The following is an 8,668-nucleotide window of genomic DNA, read 5'->3' on the forward strand; positions in this document are numbered from 1 at the left end:
TGCGAGTGAAAATTATCACAAAGATGGGTGAAAAAGTTCAGGATGAAATTTTTACGGCCTAGAATTTTGTTTATAATTTATTTTCTCAGTGTATTTATTTCAATCCGGTTATATATGTCGGAGCAAATAATAATAAGACGCTGATTTGACTTTTCTTAAAGGCAAAGTGCGTAGTTGGCCGGCAGATTGCGTGGCAGTTCGCACTAACGGAACATCAGGGCCAGCGCAGAGTCGGGAGACACAATTCTCGGTCGACAGGCGTTGGGTGCACTCGCATTCTTCCCACGGTACGTTCGCCTCGGTTACTATAAACTTATCATGTAGTTCAAGACTCGTGATTAAATTATTATGAATATTATTGTGATACTGTGATTATTGTGATTTGTTATTATGCTAATTGTGAACCAAATTAAATTATAGACGATTATTCTGTTTGTGTTACTACCTACCCTCATTAGTCGATAATATTACCATGTCTGATACGAACGATAGTAACAGTCGTGACGTTTCCTCCGACGTATATATTTGATAAAAAAAAAATAGTTATCAGAATCCATTATGAGAAGTTATTAGGATTTTATAACCTTACGAATAAAGTCAATGACCTCAATCAGAACTTATGATGCTTTTCAATATACGGTATGCCTGCGTCGTCAACTCATTAAACGATACTATATCGAATATTACTAAAAATATATCGCGTTTTAAGACCAAACACAAAGAAATACAATCGAATAAATTCCTTAATAGCCACAGGACATTTTTTTAATTTCATCAATGTACAGCATCTATAGCCATATCGGAGATATTCAGCCAATAGCATACGGCCAAGATAGGCCAAAAGTTGCCGTTCCGGACTGCTCATCCACAAAATTATTATGACTATAGACTAATTATACTAGGGGACTGTGCGGGGAGCGGGTTACGTCCAACGCTCTCGCTGCCACGCAGCGTTTTCGTTTGTACAGGATATTGAATTAATTTTGCAATGGTTATTATATTTTGTTTTAATTGTTCCGTGTGTATTATTTTGTGCGTAATTTTTCATTTTTTTACTATTCTTCTATTTGTTTCTACAATAAACTTATCAGCCTTATATAAGAAAAAATCGTCGTTTCAATTAATGTGATGATGTCGGAGCCACTCTGTATAATAAATTTCGTTACACACACTGTTCCGTTGAGCGCTTTACCGAGAGTATTTCCTACGGATTTGTCCACATAGCGGATAGTATTTTACGGCGGTATTTCATACGGCTTTGTCCACATGGATGATGGAAGTTTTATATTTATATATATATATATATATATATATATATTGATACAACAAAAAGAGACAGAAAAGAAGAGAAAGAGAGATAAGATCGCTTAGAGCGAGCGTAACGCTTGTTCCTTACCTGACGATTTCTGCCAGTTTACTCTATTGTAAGCCGCGTAAAAGAACTTCGTACCAATAAAAAACATTTTTTTTACTCTATAACCTTGCTACCAATATAAAATTTGCACAAAAAAATAATTACGGACAGACAAAATCACGTGACGATTTAATTATATCTATAGATAGATAATACACCGAAGGCTTATCCACAGCGTTTACGTAACATACAGAAGCACGTTTTGTATTATATAAGTAGCTTATATATAACTGATTCATACAAAAAGTTACTTACAGTAAAATGATCATTATCTTTAATTACCGTTTTTTAACGATTTCAAAATATCGTTAATGACGTTTTGGACTTGTGTCAAAAAATCAATTTAAAAAAAAATTGAGAATCTAATAATGCCTCACGGCATAATGCTCATGAATAAAAAAATGCAAATCTTTTGCCAAATTTCAAAGTTAAACTTTTTTTTTAATTTGAAATAGATAGATATACAATTCTAGTATATCTATCTATTTCAAAGTCTATTTAGAAGTCTTTTGTTTCATAGTTCAAGTATACTGAGTAAGATAACCATTCGCAACAGGGATCCTTTCAATTATGATACGAATTAATTTCAAAAATTGTTTGGTTGTAGGGATATGTGCAAGCCCGTCTGGGTAGTAGTAGTAGTAGGTTCAACCCACTCGTCTGATGTTCTAACAAACAACAGTACGCTTATTATTGTGTTCCAGTTTGAAAGGTGTGAGCCAGCGGAACTACAGGCATAAGAAACTTAGTTCCTAAGGTTGGTGGAGCATTGGTGATGTATGGAACGGTTATTATTTCTGAAAGGGCTATTGTTTATGGACATATTGTTAATTGTGACGCGTGCGCTAAGTTTTACAATTTTGTTCAAGTCGGTTATCGAATAAAGAAATCCGCTAAGATTATTTCGCAGGATCTTCTCAGGTCAGGGTATTTTATTTTACGAATCGGTGTAATAAATAATAATAAATAAATATTCGACAACATCACATACATTACTCTGATCCCAATGTAAGTAGCTAAAGCACGTGTGTTATGGAAATAAGAAGTAAAGACCGTACCACAAACACCCAGCCCCAAGACAACATAGAAAACGAATGAACTTTTTCTACATCGACTCGGCCGGGAATCGAACCCGGGACCTCGGAGTGGAGTACTAATGAAAACCGGTGCACACTACGACCACCGCGGAGGTCAAAATGTAATATTTAGTTCAATAAATCGATTTTTATTTAGCTTTCAATGACTGAAAGTGACGTGTGATATTGACTGAAATAATGTACACGCTTACGTTTAACGCAATTACACACAAAAACATGTAACCGTAATTTTATTTACATTATTTTACGATCAATATACGAAATGAGTTCTTATATAACAGCGCAAACCCACGAACACTTAGTCCTCTATAAATACTCATATAACCGATATTCTCAGCTGCTAGCGCGGCATATAGTTTAAATTCTAACTGAGCTAACTGGAATTTAAATAAATTAAAAACATTAATGTTATTTTAGAATGTTCTTATATATAACATTTTATTATTTTAGAGTATCATTCATGTAGCGACCACCGGTTTTATAGTTGTATGTGGATTCTAAAAATAGTTTTTGTCAGTAGTTTATTTTTAAAAAATGGAGCGCTATTGCCGTCATATCTCTTAAAACGATCTATCGTTGACGTAATTTGGTGAAAGATAGTAAGAGAATGAATAAGTGCAAATTAAATTTAAGATATAAATTATTCTTTAAAATAGTAAAAGGTTTTTTTTTTTCAATGTGTTGAATGCTTTACTCGCGGCTCTAAAGCGATGACTTTCGTGCGTGATATATATTTATATTTAAAGTAGTAATTCTCCAATTTTTAGCTTAAAGCTTGTGCTAGCAGTGGGAAAAACAGCACAAAGGGTCAGGAACGAACATACGACTTTTTACATAAGCTGAGTACGCTAAGTGGTCGGTAAAATATTACGCTATTATTATGTATTTATTGCATATGCTTACACAAATGCATATCTTCCTGTACCGATGCCACAATCTGAGCGGCTTGTTCGGACGAAGTATCCATATTTAAACCATTGGGAACAATGAAAAAAATCAACAACAATTAATTTTAAACTTTTCTCTAATAAAAGACGAATTTATACAATTTTATTAAGCCGCCTGTAACTTTATCTTGTACGGTAGTTCTATTTTTATTTTTTGATTAATGGACAGTATCGACGTTTTTTCATTAAAAAAAAAGCTAAAAAAAGTTTGCATACCTATCGAAATTATAATTTCGAAAGCAGTCCTGGACTTAGATGTAGTTTATGAGTCAATCAATGCATATATTGTTTATTTTAAACGCAATTATAAACTTGTCATACATGTATATTTAATATAACAGTCGTCACTGTTTTTTTTATACGGAACTTGATTTGACTGCTTTATTATTCATCAAGTCTATATATCGAAAGTAGTTTAGCTATTTCAGTAAACTAAAATAGAAAGTCAAAATACCAACTATAGATCTGTAATGCTCTACAAAGGTATATTTAGATTGATATTTCGATATTATTAGTTCATTAGAAACAGTCTATTGACTTCTGATTTATATTTATTGACTTCTGAAACTAGATACTATATTATTATTATATTATAATGAGTATAATTTATTTTCTATAATAACTTTGTTAGATTTGCTTGCTTCCTCTTATCCGATTGGCCGTGGTGATAATTCAGAGGCATTCCCTGGTGTCGATAATCGTCAAAGATTTCACGCTGGGTATTTCCGTAGGTATTTCGGTGTATTTGGTGCTAGTGAGTTCCACTTCGAGTTGCGGAAGCGCGTAAATGTGTTATTCCAGCGAAAAAAGGACAAGTTATGCATATAGTGCACAGGTGTTTGATGGGGAGGCAAATTCGACAGGAATTGAAAGAGTTCACGCTCAGAACGGGTTTTGACGGCTTTCCAAGGCACGGAAATTTCAAACATCCAAACTTTGGGATGCTAAAGGTTGATTACGATTTCTAGACAGAAAAACCCAATAAGTTTCAATTGACTGGGTTTAAAAACAGGGCCTCGTGATTTGTAGCCCAATAAGCTAGCCACTGGACCAACGTGACTATGAAAAATATTATACCATATATTATGATATTAGCAGTGATAAACTTGACATAAAAAAATTATGACTTTTTATCGTGGTCTGTTTTAAAACGACTTCAAAAAACAAGGAGGTTCTAAGTTCTTTTGTATACACATATTGTGAATGTTTCCATACATTTTTATTTATAAACTAATTAAGATGATTTTGTATGTATGTGGATCGGAATACCTCTAGGTGTGGGGGCCTAAAAATCCTAGGGGTCAGATGAAAGGCGTGCTAACCGTCGAGGAATAACCGAAGAGACGGAATTGTTACTACTGATTATTGTTGTGGTTTATTCCAGTGCAGTCGATCCGGCGATTCCAAAATACCCCTAACTTCATGCAAGGGAAACAGGTACATAAATGCATTTTTTCCAGCAAGGTTAAATAAATCTGGTACAATTATGACCATGTTTCCAATTCGAGCACGAACAATGCGCGACCACGATGAAATGAGACAAAAATTATAAGCGTAATCACTACCCGTACCAACGAAAGGTATTTGGGAAGTAATCCTATAGAGCTGTTACAACAAACAGCTGTCACTCAAGTCAATTTACAGATACGTGGTTTCCAGGCAGTCAACGTGTTAACAAAAGGCCTTCGGACATCAGTAACCCTATCTAAGAAAAACTATAGTATTTACGGAATGCGACTACTTACAACTCGACACTTTTAAAACTTTTTTATTGGACTGCCTCTAACACAATAATTTGTTTCTTGAATATAAATGCATTCATGTGTAATAGTATTTAATAAGTGTCTCTCTAAGCAGACATTGATTTATATTAATTACACACAAGAAAGAAGGTTTTAATACATAAAACATTTTTAAACGTGGAATGACAAAAATGAATTCCTTTTTTATTTATTTCTGTAAATTCCATCAATTACGCAGGATTAATGGCGCTGGATTAACTACGGGCTTAATTGAGATACACAGTGATGCGTATTATCTATTAATTAGGTATGTGTATAATATAACCAACACCAATTTAGTCATGGGCAAACACAAACAAAAGTATCTCGACATTATTAACGATTTTACTATCGACGTATAAATACTTTGGGTCGTAAAGAGTTAGTGTTATTAGAAATGCAAATGTTTGTTCCAACTTGGCTTCAATTCTTGGCATTCGTGATGAGCTTGCCGTTAACATTGCCAACGTCCTTGGTAAACATCAACCAGGGAACGTGCAGACATATATATAATAATGTGATATACAATATGAAACAATAAGTTGATTTATTTTTACAAATATTCCCAATGTGGTCGAAATTTTACTCCATCAAAATTTTGTGGTAACATATATAAAGATGCAAGTTTCGAACATTATTTTTCCAACGCCTTTTATATTAATTTAAAAATCGGCTCACCCACATTTTGAAAAAAAATGCAAGATACTGAAATGTTTTATTTTTGGTTATTTATATATGGTGGCGAACGAGCAGGAGGCTCATCTGATGGAAATAGCCACCGCCTTCGGCCTCGGCCTTATATTATTTTGATTTCTGTTACGTTTCGACAGAAATATGCCGTTGTCACGGTATTATTCCAATTAAATATGAGTAATTCAGTAAAACAAAAAAAAAATCCACACAATATCATACGGGAAAAGACTAGAGTTACAGTAGTTTAGTTTAGTTAGCAGAGTTTCTCACAAAAGCTAAAGTGGCGCTGGGCAGGCCATGTAGCCAGGATGAGCGTTGACCGTTGGACTTCTAGACTGACCTTATGGCGGGGCCCTACCGATATTAGAAAGAGCGGAAGACCAATGACTCGTTGGGATAGCAATATAATAAAAATAGATGGTAAAAACTGGAAGATAATTTCCAAAGATTGAGACAACTAGAAAAGTCTGGAGGAGGCCTTCAGCGTCACATAAGAAGGGTTCTTGCATGCCTGTATGATAAATTATTGGAATATTTAAACTTATATTTTTAAATTATATAATTTATCAATCCATGTAATAATAACCAGATTATTTATGCATATTATTATCCAATATTATAATTATAATTTAAATCGTAATCAACTTTAATTTATGCGAGAAATAGAAGGCTTTTTATTCTAATCGAATTCAGTAAAGTATCAGACTAAAAAAAAATCTAATAAAAAACTGGTCAGCATAATAACTCTAACTTGGAATTCAATTACAATACTATGTGGGTACTTAAATTAACATAAAACTTCTGAAGACTTATAAAATATTCAAATAACAATATAAGGACTTCGTGAACATTAATTCAAAGATGTTCTAAATTTTCAAGTTTGTATTGTATCCTAAATTAGTTTCTGACGAGAATAGCCGCTGTCTGCATAATTTTCATATAATCAGTCTTGTGTTCAATAGTTACCATGTTTTGGTTATTTCTTTACATTCTGCCTCCTAATATATTATATACATAGTGCTTATATATATAATTTTTTTTTATGAATAAAAAGTTTCTTAATTATTTTGGTGCTGTTTGCGTGTGTATGCGTGTTCTTCAAAACTTCTCTGTCAAACATTCGATATGTAAAATCCGATACTATATATTTTTTATGTATGTTTGTCTGTATTTACGTCTATTATTCTACACAAATCAAGAAAAAACGGACGGAGAAGTCATAATAACTAAAATAAAATCCGTGTAGCCGTGTGTCCGCCCACTAAGTTTTTCTTCAAAAGAAGCACCAAGGAAAACAACACAAGTGTCGTCTCAATATGCTCATAAATATAGGCTGTTTTAATATAGAGGCGCCATTTGCCCGACATTTGGATATTCATAGACTAGTAATGCCTACTATACCACTGACTAGTAGTATAACCATCATCACCAGCCTAAAAATCCATTGCTGACCATAGGCATCACTCAAAACAGCAAAGCTCCCGTACCTCCGTATTCCCTACCCAGTTCGGATGCCATCGCCTTTTTTAGGTTATTGTCACTAAATATATACAACTATACTTCTTGACATAAGACATTTCTAATATGATCATGTCAGTTTAAAGAAAATAATAAAATCAATACGAAAAATGTTTCGAAAATATCAGTTAATTTTAGTAATAATATGTATCTTCTAATTTTTCTTGTACATCACATTTGACAATGGCAAAAATCTTCGTAAGTAAAACTGTTGTTGTAGGTAGGTAATATATCAACAACAGTTTTACCGAGTTTCGACATAACCGGACTAATGGTTGGGATACGACGAAAGGTCCTTAGGTCCCTAGAACCATTTGTATCGAAACCCAGATTGCTCAACTTCATCTAACTGTCAAGGAATTCTAATTTATGGTCAGCCTGATAACAATACTTTTAACCAATTAAAAATACATACAATATTTTCTTAAATTTAAACATTTGAAAGAGTTCTAATTTCTTATTTCTAAAATACATATAAATAATTAAGCCAATTATTTTTTTCTTAAAACAAATTGATAAATCTTCACATTTAAAAGAAAATTAGATATGATTTCCACGAATTCATGAAAAAAAAAAAATCTATTTCAAGAAAAGGAACTTCAAAGAATACATTAAAATTTTATTTATGGTTTTCATGAGATTCAATCAACATGTTTATCGACAAAAAAAATATATTTAAACTATAAACAAAGATAGAATCAAAAATACATAATAAATATTTACACTAACAAATCGGGGTTGAAACGAAAAGATCAACAATGAAATGTTAATTTATTCATAATATTCAAAGTTGAGGTGCTTCTGGGACTTATAAATATTATTATCATCCCGACTTCAAATCCTTTAACAGAGAATCTAAACAAAATTTTCGAGCTTATAGGTACTTAAAGTAGAATCACGTCATTCTATTTTAATTGACCAACATTTGTTGTTCAAGATAAAAAAAAAATAAACAAATGAATGTTCATTATAATTAAAGTTTAATATTGAATTATTAACAATTCTCCGAATGTATGTTTAGGTAGATTAAATCGTTTTTGTTAAACAAATCGACTCGAGTAAGCGGTGAAAATTTGCCCAATTTTCGACATGTTTTAATTTATGTTCTGTAAAATATATATAAAAAAAAATAATTAATTAAGTTACTATAAAGTAATGTATCAACGCTAATAAAGATTATAATTACAACATTTCATTAATTTCTATATCCAAATAATT

Source organism: Vanessa atalanta, chromosome 22 (genome assembly GCF_905147765.1).
Source record: "Vanessa atalanta chromosome 22, ilVanAtal1.2, whole genome shotgun sequence".
Taxonomy (NCBI): domain Eukaryota; kingdom Metazoa; phylum Arthropoda; class Insecta; order Lepidoptera; family Nymphalidae; genus Vanessa; species Vanessa atalanta.